This window comes from Bubalus kerabau, chromosome 12 (genome assembly GCF_029407905.1).
Source record: "Bubalus kerabau isolate K-KA32 ecotype Philippines breed swamp buffalo chromosome 12, PCC_UOA_SB_1v2, whole genome shotgun sequence".
NCBI classification, from domain to species: domain Eukaryota; kingdom Metazoa; phylum Chordata; class Mammalia; order Artiodactyla; family Bovidae; genus Bubalus; species Bubalus kerabau.
The window spans coordinates 63,664,081-63,680,191 of NC_073635.1; the positions used below are offsets into that span (position 1 = coordinate 63,664,081).

The following is a 16,111-nucleotide window of genomic DNA, read 5'->3' on the forward strand; positions in this document are numbered from 1 at the left end:
AGCTGCCATGACAATTGTTTTCAAATATTCATTAATGAGCAATTGGCAAAGTATTTTAATTCTTGAAAAATGAAAATTCACAACGTCCCCAACCTGTGATTTCCAACTTAAAATTGTGTAACTGAAGCAAACAGTAGTCAGCAATGCAATATGGTATATTCATTGTTTATCTAAAATTTAAATTTTTTTGTAATTTCATATGTATATATATTTTGTACTTTTACTTGCTAAATCTGAAACACTAGTTTCTCTTAAATGAGTTAATAAATATATTTACCACTCACCATAGTTAGTGTCCTTGTCTTTTCAAACTAATAGAGATATTTTCATTTATATATATATTATTATATTGATAATTTATTGATTATTGGATAGTATGTTATAGCATTTATGTAACTTTGTTTAAAATTTTTCTACTGAAATCCACTTAGATTTTACAGATATTATACCATCACATAGTAAATCTAAAAATATATTCTTGGTCTTGTTCCTTTGGATACTTGGCAAATATCTGTTCAAAGTAAATACTAGAAGGAATGCTTTAAAGTCAGAATTCAGACCTATTTTATTTGAATAAATGCTAACTTACCCTTCAGAATATTTAACAAATATATAAACAATGACAGATTCAATCTATTTTCATTGTGAACTTTGGTAGTAAAAAACAATCAGTTCAGTTTAGTTCAGTCATTCAGTCATGTCTGACTCTTTACAACTCCATGGGCTGCAACACACCAGGTTTCCTTGTCCATCACCAACTCCAAAGCTTGCTCAAACTCATGTCCATCAGGTGGTTGATGTCATCCAACCCTCTCATCCTCTGTCATCCCCGTCTCTTCCTGCCTTCAATAATTTAATTGATTTAAATTTCCATCCTTCTGATCCATGGAATTATTTTTCATTTTATTAGTCAACTGCATATTATTCAAGTCAATTACATTTTTAAAAATTTTTTAATGTTTTTGTTTTTTTTAATATGTTAGGTAACAGTGTTCATTGTAAATATAGCAGATATTTTCTTCTTCTAGTCTGTATCTTTTCATGTAACTTATGGTATCATTTGTTTCATAGGAATTTAAAACTTAATGTCATCAAACTTATCAGTACTTATCTTTAAAAACTGAATGTTATTTTGAGAAACAAGGTACCTTGGTAGGCTGAATAAGGATGTCTTAAGTTTTCTATGCCTAATTCCTAAAACCTGTTACCTTAAATGGCAAATAGGATGAGATTAAGGGGCTTCTCAGGTGGATCCTTGGGTAGGTAAGTTCCCCTGGAGAAGGGAATGGCAACCCACTCTAGTATTCTTGCCTGAAGAATCTCCAGACAGAGGAACCTGGAGGGCTACAGTCCCTGGAGCTACAAAGTCAGACACAACTGATGGACTGAGCATATATAGATGTGATTTAGTTAAGAATCTTGAGATGTGAAATTTATTATCCTGGATTATATGGGTGGGTCTGATGTAATCACAAGTCTCTTTATGAGAGAGAAGATGTTATGAAATTTAAGAGAGAGATTTTAGGATGCTACACTGCTGGATTTGAAGACAAGAAGTTAGAAAAGCAAAGGAAAGGCATTCTTTCCTAAAGCTTCTGGTGGGAGGGCAGCTCTGCAGGCACCTTTGTTGCACAGTTGCTCAGTCATGTCTGACTCTTTGTGAGCCCATGGACTGTAGCCTACCAAACTCCTCTGTCCATGGAATTCTCCAGGCAAGAACACTGGAGTGGGTAGACATCTCCTTCTCTAGGGGATCTTCCTGCAGGCACCTTTATTTCAGATTAATAAAACCTATTTTGGACTTTGACCTCGAGAACAGACCAAGAATAAATTCACATTGTTTTCAGCCACAGAATTTATGGTAATTTGTTACAGCTGCAATAGAAAACTAATACAAACCTATTCCAAATTTATAAAATTGCCCCTTATTTTTAACAATTCTGTAGTTGTTTTTTAATCAATTTAAAGTAGCTGTCAGTTTTTTGACCAATATTTTTATAGCCTATATTTTCACAATTATTAATTACTTAATTACTTTATAATTAATTTTTGAAAATGTCTTTATCCTCTAAATTTACTTTCAAATGTTTAATTAATAGATAATCATCAAGTTGTTTCTGAATTATCTTTGCTATGCCTCAGGTCTATATATACATCATTGTGATAATAGTACATCTTATAAAAATTTAGATCTTTTCATGCTGTTTGTTTCTGGTAAAGCAAAAATCCCTTCTTTTTTCTTTGACATATGCTCTTAGAGAGTCTTATGTACATATTACAGGAAAAAAGAATGTGTTTCACAATTTAAAAATCTCTATTGCAAGAGTAAGCATGCGGATTTCTTAACTTCTTTTAAAAGAACACTTGTCTTTTTCCTTTTTGAAGCAACCATCAATCCTTTAAATACTTCCTCTTCTTTTTCACTGTTTTTGGAACTCTTATTACCACTCATTAGAACTCTGATGTAACAGTCTATGAATTTTAATTTGGTTTTCAGTTTCCTAATTTTTATACTACTTTCTAAAAGACTTGATGAAATCAATTTATTTTAACACTTTGGCCTTTCAGAACATATATTTGTGGCAACATCAGATGGAGCCTGGCTCATGGCTTCATGTGTGAGCCCCAACCAGGCTGAGAGTACAGATGCTGCACATGGGTCTCCCTGAGCGAGTCAGCCTCAAGGTAAACCTTTGATTTTTCCATCTTCCAAATACATTTAAGAGTTTCTGAACACAGATATTTCCCTTAATTGAGTTACATTGAGGTAATATATTAGCTTTTTTATTTTTAGCTTATACTTTAGTAAATCTTTTTCTTTCTTTCTATGGACTTGTGTCTGAATAAAAATTCCAGCATATTCTCAATCTGCAATTTTTAAGCTGAAATTAATATGTCATAAAATGCCCTTGAAATTTTGAAATAGTCTTACTAAGGTATGATGTATAATATAGTATTTTTAAAATTTTTCTACCTCTTTATTAAATGACATTTTTGATTTTCATATGTGTGATACTTGTTTAATTTCAAAGCCATGTTAGCCTAACTTTACAAAATGAAGTCATGAGTTAAATATGTCATGTGGATCCAGTGGATTTTAGGATTTGAACTTGTAATGCCTTGCCATTTTCTTTTAGGTTTATTTTCTGCTCTGCCTCTATTTTGTTTGATCTCATTATTTTAAATTACAAATTGAATAGGAAATAATTCATAGACTGTACAATAACAAAAGTATTGTATTTCAGGTATCCACGCTAGTAGCCTAACTTCAAAATATGCCCATTATAAATTAACACATTCATTTATACATGTTTATTATATATTTTTCTCAAACTCACAAACACATATATAAGATTTATATATTTTTTTATCTCATCAAAGAACTAACTTAAGTTTTAATTAATGGCAGTACAATTTCAGTTTGCAGCAAATAGCTTAATTTCTCATCATACTTTGCAGATTTCTTACTTCCATTTTTTAATTTGTTTTATTTTGTTGGTCTTTTCAGATTCCTGATATTAAAATTTTATTCATTTTTCCCCTAAGAAATCTATCTAAAGCTGTAATATTTTATTTGTAAACTACTTAGGTCATAACCCACAAGGTATTTTTTAATTTCCTTTGTCTGTCATTTTCTACTAAAATGATCAGATAGAGAAATAGGAAAAATAGTGAATTAAACCCCACATATATATTGAAGTATATATGGACCAAAAGTCTCAATATATGGGAATTTGTTTAAAAATTATTTAAAGAAAAAAAAAGGACAAGTAAAAGTAAATGAACCTCTATTAGAGATTCAAAATTTTGCTTCATTTACTTTACTTGCACTTTTTTTTTCCTTTAATAAATTTTAAGCAAATTACCATATATCGAGACCTTTGGCCCATATATGTCAATATATGTCTTTTTTAATATTTATTTTATATTGGAGCCTAGTTGATTAACACTGTTATGTTTCAAGTGTATAAGAAAGTGATTCAGTTATACATATATATATGTATCTATTATTTTTCAAATTCTTTTCCTATATAGGTTTTTACAGAACGTTGAGCTGAGTTACCTGTACTATTCAGTAGGTCCTTATTTCAAATATAGCAATGTGAAAATGTCAATCCCAAACTCCCAGCCTATTTCTCCCTCCCACCCTTCTATCCCTGGTAACCGTAAATTCATTCTTTACATTGCTTATATGGGGAATCTGAAAAAAAAAAAATTATACAAATGAACATATTCACAAAACAAAAACACACTCAGTATGTGTCTTTTCATACCATAGGTAATTTGTTTCCATATAACCATGATGCTGTAGTTCTGTTATCACATTTTCCTTATTTTCTCAGAACTGTTATTTAAAGTTGATTTTTTAGTAAGGATTTTAGCAGAGTTCATGTACCACATTTAGTTGTTAGATATTCTAGGTCTATTTTTTTTCATAATGTGGAAACCTGTGATATTTAGCCCTTTAGAACATCCCACATTGTGTTTCTTCTTGTTTTCTGATTAAGTCATTTAACTTGTTTCTCCTCTGTATTTGCTAAAATTTGAAGTTTGCTCCAGATATTTGATTTACAGTTTTGATATGAACACTTTAGAAATACTCCTCTGAGATTCATATTGCTCCACATCAGTAAACAAAATATTTTTTTTCCCACTTTTAGTGAATCTGAGATTTCATTTGTTCAGGAGATGATAGCCTTATGTTCCCATTTTGAAGTTCCCCACGAGGTATTCACTCAAAAACTTATTCTTTATTATTTCCTGATAAAATTTTTTCATGAGGAATTACCAAATGTTGTCTTTCAAATTTTATTGCTGTCTTCATATTTTGGCTTCTGTGATACACAAATCTGATTAGGATTTTTTGAATTTAATTCTTCTGGTAAAAAAAGTTTATTTTTTTCCAATTCTTTTCTGATATATGTCAGTTCTCATTTCATGTCCTCATTCCTGTCTTGCTGCAAAACATAAGAATTTGTTTATATTCTGATTTGTGTCTTTCCAAAGCTTGGGCAATATTTTGAATTTGTTTTATAAAACTTTAAGTTACTAGGTTTCTCTTTCCATTTACTTTGTGGTCACATTCTTTAGTATCTAGTAATTTTCTATTGAAATTTTATTAGGTACATTTTCTGTTTTTTCTCCTACAAAACTTTTTGCTTTTAATTTTAATCTATCTTTACCCATGTCTAAATGAAATACGTGACCTAAACTATAAGGAAAAGGTTTACTCCAGTTATTTTAAATCTCCTTTCTATGTATATTTTTGTCTCTATCTCTTCTATTTTTCTTTCTGCTTTTTTCTATTGTTTTCTGCTCTTATCATTCAAAATCAAACACTTACTGTAAAAATTTTTAGCAGTTCACAAGTAGGTATATTTGACTAGTTTATTATTTTCTATTTATACCACATTAATACATTAAGGTTATTGGATTTGACCTAATTGATCTAATGTGAATGTGACCTAATTGACCTAACTGATGTTATTTGGACTTTCTTAAGATAGTCTCTAAAGTCTGAATGTATTATTTAGTATATATTATCTAGATATATATTATCTAGTATATCTAATATATATATATATGTTTTCAAGATATGATCATAGGCATCATACTTCGAATAGAATCCTATTCATGCCATTTCATCCTCTTGCACATACTTACCAATGAAATTCTGGAAACAATTATTCTCATTTGATGATGACCACTCTTAGAAAACTTTTTTGGATTTTCATTTTGTTTTTGGTGTTTCAAACATCATGGTTTGGCTTCCTCCTTTCTGTTGCAGAGGGGATTGTGAGAAAGCTGGCAAAGTGTCTTTACCTCCATAAAAGGAGGCATTAGATCCACTGCTTGACGTGGGCCTTTTTTCATATCTCTAGCCAGACTGTGATGTTCAGTCATGGGAATGAAAGAAGGGACAGTACCAAGGACTCTTGTCAAGGTCATTTATCTAGCCTATTACTTTTCACCTACAAACAAGAGAGGGCTTCCCTGGTGGCTCAGAAGATAAAGCGTCTGCCTGCAATGCAGAGATCCAGGTTCGATCCCTGGGTTGGGAAGATCCTCTGGAAAAGGAAATGGCAACCCACTCCAGTATTCTTGCCTGGAGAATCCCATGGACAGAGGAGCCTGACGGGCTACAGTCCATAGGGTAGCAAAGAGTCGGATTTGTGTCCCCTCTAAAGTGAATAAACAGTTTCAAGAGATAGTCCAAGTCCATTGTTTTGGGTATATATTTTATAAGTCTCAGATATGTAACTTTGAAACTCAAAAGTCTCTTTCCTTTTCGGGAGTCCCTTAGAAGTTTCTTTATTTTTCTTAGAGTATTCAGTACAAAAGTGGTAACACCACACACAAAGTAAAGAACTGATCATTTCTAATGTGTTTGACAAAGAGTGGGCTACCAATGTCTTAAACATATATGTTCAAAATATTTGGATGTATTTTTGTCTAGAGTATTGATCTAATTGTGAGAATACTTAATGTTTTCCAACTAATGGCTATAAAATCTAAAATGTATCAACTATGGTAAAGCGTTACCTCTTTGTTAGCTCGACTATATTGTAGTCTCAGGAACTTAAATTTGACTTTCAGTAATTTCCTAAGTCTTCGTTTGTGTTGGGAATCAAGATAATGTAAATTGCAGAGTTATGTTCATGTACTGAAGAGTAGAGAAAGTTAGTCTACAGAGAGAAGAATGAAGAAGACCTACAAAGTGTAGAGATGAGAGGTCATGAGGCTGCAGGGAGAGAAGAGACTGATGATGTGGGAAGCTTTGATCCTTGATAGATTTCCACATCTCGAGTCTCAGCCCCCAGGAGGTCTGAATGTACTGCCTGCCCTTGAGTTCTATGAAATACGACTGCATCCTTTATTTGCATCCTTTTAATAAAGGTCTTTCTTTTTTGTTCTTTTATTCCATTTATTTTTGCCTTAAGGCATTTTAAATTCAGTTCTCTAATGAGCCAAGATTAACCTTGACTAGCATGCATATTATTTGCGGCTTACACTGTAGAGTGATTAAGAGGTTGTGATTAACATGCTGCACAGATACAAGAAATGAGTGATAGCTTAAGTAAAAATAGCTGATTTTTCATACCCTTGCTGTATCAATATTATTTTTAGCATTTACATGTTTAATTGTATTTCTAATTCCTACTGAGCCAAATTGATTAGACAACCAACAGTTCCTCAAACCATTTGTTATCGATGGCATGGTAATCTGTGACTATCAGAAAAAAACAAGTAAACAAAAACCCTGGGGGGTGAATTTTCTGAATCAATGAAATATTGTGGTAGCACTTTCATGTTGCCAACATGGGTTCTAATATTTGAATTGTTTCTGATTTCAAAATGAATTTTGAAGTGGAAATACTTTCTCTGAGGACAAAAGACGCATTTCATTTTATTTAAAGTTTACAATTCCACATTTTATACTAAACAAACACTAATCACATGTTCAAAAAAAACTTCTATGAATATTTATTACAGTGTATAATATAAATCCAGTTAAGGAACTTTAGTGATATAAAATATTTTAAATATGAACTCATTTTTAATATATTAGCACATAAATTTGTATTATACATAGAATATATAATATTTTGTTTTAATATGTTCATATATATGTAAATATAAAATATTGTAGGGAATGTAGTATTTCTGAATTACTTAGAGCAAAGCATAGATATTATGGTCTGTCACAGCTTTGAACTGTGATTCCACTGCTTATTATCTCATGATTCTGAGAAAGACTTAAATCCTCTATGTCTCAGTTTTTACACGGAGTTCTTGGAGTAATAATGTTAGTTTTATAATATAATGTTTTTAAATATGTAGCACAATACCTGGCATAAAGTATATAATTGGAATTTATTATTCATGTTATAAGGCAGGAGAAAAATAAATGCATAAGTTAATATATGCATAAATGAATAATGATCATTACTTCCTTAGGTATAAGATTTCATGTCTGATTTCTCTAAGGTTTTTTTCTCTGACTCAGTATAAGTTTACCTCACACTTGGAGAAACCACAACTTCATCAAGGAAGATCTTTGTCAGATCTTCATTCCCTTCCTTTGTCATGTTGCCCCAATCACTGGGGAAAGTGAAGATCCTAGGAAAGTACTACATAGTTGTTACAACCAGGGAGAACATAGGGGTTTTGTCATATATACACACAGCCATTCAAAGCTCAACTATGAAAAAGCAGAAGTTCAACAATGTGTTTTCTGGTTTATTACCTTGGTTGATTCTCTCACTGCTTTATCAGTGAAGAGAAATCATGTTTGTTCTGTCCTATGAGGCTCCTCACTTTTGGCATTTAGTTCTCCAAGGCTTCTTGTTTACTGTCAGCACTCAGACTGAGAAAAAAAACAATGCTCTGTATCTTATCAAGTGTGGCTTGGTTTTTAGGGTGGGACTGATGGCTTTTTGTGACTGCTTCTAGCCTACTCTTTCTGTATTGCTAACAAAGAAAAACATACAACATAAGAGTTGTGAGTTTTAGTTTCACTCAGGGTCTTACTGAGGATGACAGCTGGAAGACAGTCACTCAAGGAGCTTTGAGTAGATGTTCCAAAGAGGTTGGGGAGAGACCAAGTTATATACGAACTTGTTGGGGAGGAGCTTGGAAATACATGCCGTCAAGGATATATCTTAGATTACCGCTAATCACAAAAAACAGATATCTCAAGTTAGTGATTTTACTGGGCTTCCCTGGTGGTTCAGATAGTAAAGAATCTTCCTGCAATGCGGGAGACCTGCATTCAATCCCTGGGGTGGGAAGATCCCCTGGAGAAGAGAATGGCAACCCACTCCAGGATTCTTGCTTGCAGAATTCCCATGGACAGAGGAGCCTGATGGGCTGCAGTCCATGTGATCACAGAGTCAGACACAACTGAGCTACTAAGCACAATGGTTTTAGTTCTTTTCTTGGTATGGGAAGATGCAAGGATCTGAGGTCATTGAAATTCTTCTGAGATGCCCATCTGACTATCTAAGGGCCCCTTTACTCAAAGTATAGTGTATCTTATCCTGTTTTTCATCCCAAATTCCTCCCAGGTTGCTCTGTCAGTGGGCAACTACAGTGGGTTATGACTCAACCCTTTCAGAACTGGGCAGTAAGGAACACTCTTTTGTTTTTCTTGTTCACAGTAGATTCACTGCAGAGATTTCCTGATTAATTTGGGGTAATTTTGGTGAAAATAATCTGTCTATGAACCTCCACTTACAATAATTTCTGTGTATATTGTTCTCCTGGAGGAGTATAGAAGTTGATGAGAGTATTTGAGTTCAAGTTTCATACCTGATTTCACAAGCTGTATCACACTAACTTCAGATTCTGGGTGTTGAGCAAGAACATTTGCCCATAAATATGCCCTTGCCTTATTTCCAAAAAAGGGAAATATTTTGATAGAAAAATGAAGCTGGTAGGCAAATTATTATGCTCCCTGAATCCAAACTTCTTTAGCAATGAAGCAGGAATAAGAATTTTAACTTTATAAAATTAAAGTGGATTAAGAAATAGTAATTTGGGTTACAGTCTTTACATAATTAGTAAGGCTATGTGGTTTTTTGCTTTACAGCTGTGAGAGGTTTGAGAAGATATTTTAGAACCAAAAATTATTTTTTGAGAAAGGGATTCAATGATTGAGAATACTGTTGTCTAGGAAAATAGTCAGATTGAGTAGATCTTTTTTGTCTGTAATTTTAGGCAGGGTAAATAGACACTCTCAGCACGTTCCAACTAAAAAAAAAAAAAACAGATGGTTTAGTAAAACCTGCCAGATGGAGGGATGGGGCAGATCAGAAGGAACAAGACCTTGCTGTTGCCTGCCTTCACCACCAAATATATCATTCCTTGTTCCCTCCTCAATCAAGCCATGATTTTAATATTTTTTTTCATTTGCTTGTGTGTTTTGTTTTGTTCTTAAGAATCCACCCTACTCCATGTGGCCACAGTCCTCCAGGGAAGAAGAACTTAATCCATGAAACAGAATCCTTTTTGGCTAAGGTATGTATGCTGGTCCCATTACTCTCATCATGGATCAGTTTAGGAATTGAACTATAACATAATTCTCACCCATAAATTGAAAAGAACACAACTGGGAAACTTATAAAAACTTTTTCTCACTGAGAAGGCGACTCAAACCATTTGGAGGGGTGTCCTCTCCCTGCCGCTCCCTCCTCCCATGAACATTGGCCTGAAACAACAGCAACCATCTTCAGAACATGAGAGCAGCAAAGCTGGTAACACAGTAGATGGAAGGAAACTGAGATCTTAATACCATCATTGATAGTTATGAACTCTGGTAACATCTACCTTCAAACGTATTGCTGTGTTAGAGAAAATAATTTTCTTACTTTTAAAATTCAGTTGAGATAGGTGTATGTTGTGTGCACCTTAAGGTATCTTAAGAAATATAAAGATGAGTGCAGTATGAGTTGTGAAGTTCCACTGGCTGTGTGGCAATTGGTTAGTGAGTTCCATGTGACAGTTTAAAACAGAAAATGGCAATATTGATGTCATCACTGTATAAACAATGAGATTCTTTGCTAAGAAACCATATTGTGAAAGTAAACTTATTTAGAATATTTCCTTCTGAGTTGAATATAATTTACTGGAGATATTAGAAGTTAGTGATTATTATCAGTTTTGTATGTACCAGTATGTATCACAAACTAAGCATTTAATAAATGTCTGCCAAATAATAATAAAAGAAAAATCACTATGAAATAATCACTTTGAACAAATATTTTATGTCTGCTATACAAAGAACTAGAAAAGGTATAGTTAATAATTGATGGTAGAAAAAGCAATATTTGTTGAAACACTGCAGAATTAATTGCTGTTGTTGAAACAGGATGCTGGAGGACACATAAAGTGATGGGAATACAGTGATGAATGACTGGTGATATTGGATGTATAAAGAAAGTATAAACCTGGAAATATATATATAGCCTTTCATTAAGTCTTATTTAACATCTCAAGTGACAGATTTGTATTTTAAAATTGTCTTTAAGCAAAATTTTTGATTTTACTAAATTTTATATATTTGAAATAAAAATGAAATTGAAAAATGGAGATCCGATTCTACAAGGTAAAGTCAAAAATTAGTGGGGCTAATCATTGGAAAAGTCCCAGTCTTCTTTTTATCTTGTCTTGTCCTACTTATCTTTCCCTCTTCTTTCGTTACTAGTTATTCTCTAGTTACTCAGGGTTCTTTCTTTTATGATCACTTTTGACATGTTCTCCTAAGGCAATTCTCAGTGTTTTAGACTAATCTCTCTAGTCTACTCTTCAAACTATGCTTGCTCCTAGCAAACTAGTTTTTGTTGAAGGAGAGTTCGTAAACTATTTCTCCTTGGAGTGGTGTTGAAAAATTATTACCTAAAGGCAGAATGTAAGACATTCTTTGGAGATATTTAAGAGCTCCTAAAATTGTACAATGAGTGGACCTGTGGGTATGTTTGATATAAGCCAATGAGGGGAATGGAGAATGCACTTATTCATTCAGGTCAGGAGAGTCAACACCAGAGATCAGTTAGGTAACAAAACTCAAAAGGATAAGTCCGCAAGCACTCTGTCAATAGAAGACTATTCAATGTCTTTATAAGACCTGATCTAAGAAAAATAAATTATTAAATATAAGGAATTAAAATAAAAACAATCAGGAAAATAAACTTTCCCTACTAGGATCGATTCTAAAATATGGAAATCCTCTAACTAGTGAACAAAGGTTATACTCAGGAAATAATTGAAGGTGTGCGTGTTGTATTGAGTAGGAAGCTAAATATAGCCTGTATATTTTCTTAAAGCTAAATATAGCCTGTATATTTATATAAGATTAAATGATCAATGCAGGATATATCTATTATTGAAAACTACATTTGGATATTTTTAGAATGCAAAGTGTGTGCACCCTACTGGCTTGAACAATTTAATGCAAATTCACTAAATTCTCTCATGATTAGTTACTTATGTATTCACAAATTTGGATCCAGAATATCTACATGCGGTCTTCTATTTTTAAAATGATTTAGGGGATTTGTGCTATAAAAGAAAAGTGTTAATGTTCTATTTTTTTAGTTGTGTTTCTCTTTGTATTTGAACCCTGATACATTTGAAAAGCAACAGCTGGGGAGAGACAAGCAATCTTAGAAACTGAATTATTTCACCAAACCATGTTTAAACTCATTTATAGTGTATCTTCTATTTTACAGAATTAGTAATTGATTTATTCAGACTAACCTATTATGAAGAACTATATGCATAAGTATAATGTATGTGTTTATGCATATGTATGTGTAACTTTTAAGCTATTCAAATACTTTGCAAACATCCTTGATTATGTTCAATTTTATTAACTATAAGAAGCATTCTCAAATTTGCGATGCTTTTAGAAATATTGGGCTATAGAACATCTGACAATACACGGGAGTCTGAAAATTAAACTGATATATTTTCCTAATATTTTCAATTATGTTTCCCAGTAAATACTGTAATAAAGGTTTTTAGTGGAGCAAAATTTGCACCTCAAAATATTATTTTGACATGCACATTATTTCGAACTGAAAACAATCAAGGCTCAAAAGACTCAGGAAAATAAAATGTGACCTTCCCCTTAACTGCCTAAAAGAATGCAGATAGAGAACCAATTCCAGGAAGGAAATATCATGATAGATAACAGCAATATGAATAAGATGCATAGATGGGGTAGAACCTAGCAAAATCTGTTTTCTAAAGTTCTCTGTGTCCCATGGTCTCTGCCTGGCCCCAGCAAACATTTGTTTATAACACATTTGCTTTTTCTTCTCCATATGAACAGTCTTCCTACTTCTTGAATCCCCAAACCACTATTCCCAACATCTTGTTTTCTCTTTAGCTCAAGGTGGTGCTTAAAATGAGTGTTTTAGCCATTTTGACGAGTTACACAGCTTTCCTGGGTCTCTCCCATGTATACATGTTAGTAAGCTATTTAATTTTCTCCTTTTTATCTGTCTTATGTCAGCTTAATTCTTAGACTAGCCATAGGAGTGTAGAAGGGTAGAGGAAAATCTATTCCTCCAAGACAGGTTTATATATTTCATTTTCCTAGTAATTTCTCAATTATTTATCATGTAGAATAGTGATAACTTAGTTGCTTAACATAATGCATTATTAAAACTGTCATAACCTTGAACAGTGCTATCCAAGAAAGTTTTCTTCAGTAATGGAAACTCTTAACAACTGCACTGCCCACTGTGATAGTCACTAACCACATGCAGCTACTGAGAGCTTGATGTGCAGCTAGTGTGACCTGAAGGAGAATATTTCAATTAATTAAATATAAATTTAACCACAGCACTAGAGTCTGCTATGTTGCACAGTTATATCAGGAGTAATATATCTGTATTCTCTCCAGTAATCTCTTCAAAGTCTTTTTTTGCCATCTCAAAACAGACTGCACAGAGCCTTCAAAACTAGAGAAAAAGTGGTGTGGGTGGGGCTTTTTCTGATATTGTCAGTTAAAAAAAAATAATTCCATGCAATGCATGACCTAATGAATTGGATGTATAAAGTAGAAATGGAGAATGATGGTATCAAATATTAGATGAAGGTAGCTTATGGAAATGATTTATTTTCACAGTGGTTTATTTTAAAGACTTAGCACAGCTTTTTCTGAGATGTAGAGGACTGAATTTGGCATTTGTTCCCCACTCTGCCCTTTCTCTCCCCATTCCTGCCCTGAATAAATTTCCGTGTTCTTGATCCAAATATGGCCTGTAGTATGATGTTGTAACTGAGCGTATCCTCCATTAAAAAAAAGGATGTTTTTTCTTTCTACTTTAAAGGTATATTTATTTGAATTAAAAGTAAGTAAAAATGGCTAGTGTGCAATTTAATGAGAGCTGACAATTTTATGAAACTCAAATTATTAATTTGTTAAATAAGAGAATTTATTATGTGTTTTTTTTCAAGGGGACAATTAGACGAATACCTGCTTAGCCTATAAAGTCAAACATAGCTGTAATTCTCTGAGAAAATTTAGTTTTACATAATTTTAAAATCAATGAAATTATTACCATATTACATAGTTTTGAAAAAGTCATTGACCTGATTTTATGTGTAAAAAAATATTTCATGTCACAGTAAACTTTTGTACATCAAAGAGCACAAACAAAAAGAGAAAAGACAATCTGTAAAATGGAAGAAAATTTTTTAAAATAATATATCTGATGAATCTAGTATGTTGACATGTTAACATTTATATAATTATATAAAATACTAATGTACATTAATTGTATAAATATATATTAAATATATGAAAATATATTGTTCAATATCAACTGAACAATATAAAGATAAATGACCCTTTTAAAAATAGAAAAAGAAATAGACATTTCCTCAAAATATTATACAATTAGCCAATATGCACATGGAAAAATGGTCAACATTATGAAGTCATTAGAGACCGACAAAATCCACAATCAAATGTATTTAACAGTCTCTCCAGTTTCTTAAGTATGACATAAATTAAAATAAAAGGAAAGTAAATTTCAGCTAAATAGTATGGTTTTCACTTCTTAAATTTGTATCCTGACTAGCTTAGAAACCATAACAAAGTCATCATATACTTAAACCTATATTAATCTATGAGGTTGATAGAAATGCTATATGGTAAATTTCAAGCCACAGGCAACATTGCCAAAATAACACCTTTTCTTAACACAATGGAAAAATATTAGTGTAATTTTGAACAAAGAAAAATTCTGTATTTCTTTATTTGACATAGTAGTTGAATTTATTGCATGTTTTGTAATTGCTAAGCTCTGAAAAAAATAATTACATAGATTTAAATGTTGCCTAGAAAATAATAAACATATTTTTCACCCACATGAATATCCAATAGAATATAGGAATGTTGTGGAGAATTAGGAAAAATATTTCAGGTTTTGGTGCGGGACGGGAGGGAGTTGGAGTGACTTATACTCTCTGAAAGGGTACAAATTCAAATGTGATTTGTACATTACACATCAAATAATAGTCATCATGTTCCAAATCTCCAGTGCACTAAAGATTTAATAGCAGTATCGATGAGCAAGATAGAATACAACAACGAGAGTTTCTAAAATACTGTCTTCCCCAGTGGTTGGACCCTTAAAAACTATCGCTTTATACACATTTCTGAAGCTATCACATCCATGATCTTTTACCTAACACATTCCTTCTCTGTTATAACTTAGTTTTGGAATGGTGGCAACTACGGTCACTTTTCAAAGTGACATGTTTAAGAACCTGGACATGATAAACAAGAGGTGTCAAACCTGTTTTTCAGACCAAAGTAGAGCAATCCCTCCAGCTCTGAAAGAGATTGAAGGGATAGAGGAATCAGTGGAAATTAGGGAGATGTTCCATGGAGGAAAGGAGTGTTTTATTTTCCTTGAAAGCCAAATGAGAAAAGTTCAGGACTGTTTTAAAAATTTCCTCTTGAACCCAGTGAAATTTGTGGAAAATAGTGGGATGGTGGTCAGCATACCAGAGAAAAATGTTCTGTAGATTCTAGCAATAAAAGGCTATTCTATTTGTGGCACTAGAGAGCTGCCTCTGGGAAAGTAACTGACTCCACTGACTCCACTGACATTTCCAGATGTTTATTGTTCATCTCAACCCTGAATTACAAGTTTATTAAGGCTAGAGGTATTCTCTCTTATTTCACTACCATAGCCCCACCATCTAAAGCATTGCTTAGAAAATAGCAAGTTGACAGTAACTATTTTGAATTACCAATGAATTAATTAATGATATTTAGGATAGAATAAATGATGACACCCTATGTAGATGGATGAAGCATTTATCATTAATTTGAACAGAGAACACAGTAAAAATAGCACAACAGAGGGATGAATGAAAATGATGGGTATAGCATTGGAGATATTAAGTTTTAGGTCTGTAGTACATCTAAATGTAGATACCCAATAGGCATTATACATCTAGATTTAATAAGAGCCATTTGGGCTGTAGATAAAGAAAAAAAAAATGGATGTCAAAATAACTGAAGCCAACTATTGAACAAATAATGCCACACAATATTGTTGCACACAGGCCAGGATTTCAGAAAGAA

At 32.6% G+C, this 16,111-nt stretch overlaps 1 long non-coding RNA gene across 1 annotated transcript in view; it reads left to right on the plus strand.

Annotated features, from left to right (window-relative positions):
- Positions 1-1,386: 1,386 nt before the first annotated feature.
- The window catches only part of LOC129624163 (uncharacterized), a 30,288-nt gene continuing 15,563 nt past the window's right edge, over positions 1,387-16,111 (plus strand). The window contains exons 1-3 of the long non-coding RNA XR_008700792.1: positions 1,387-1,861; positions 2,569-2,685; positions 9,942-10,020. This is a non-coding gene — a long non-coding RNA (uncharacterized LOC129624163). The remainder of the gene's footprint in view (positions 1,862-2,568; positions 2,686-9,941; positions 10,021-16,111) is intronic.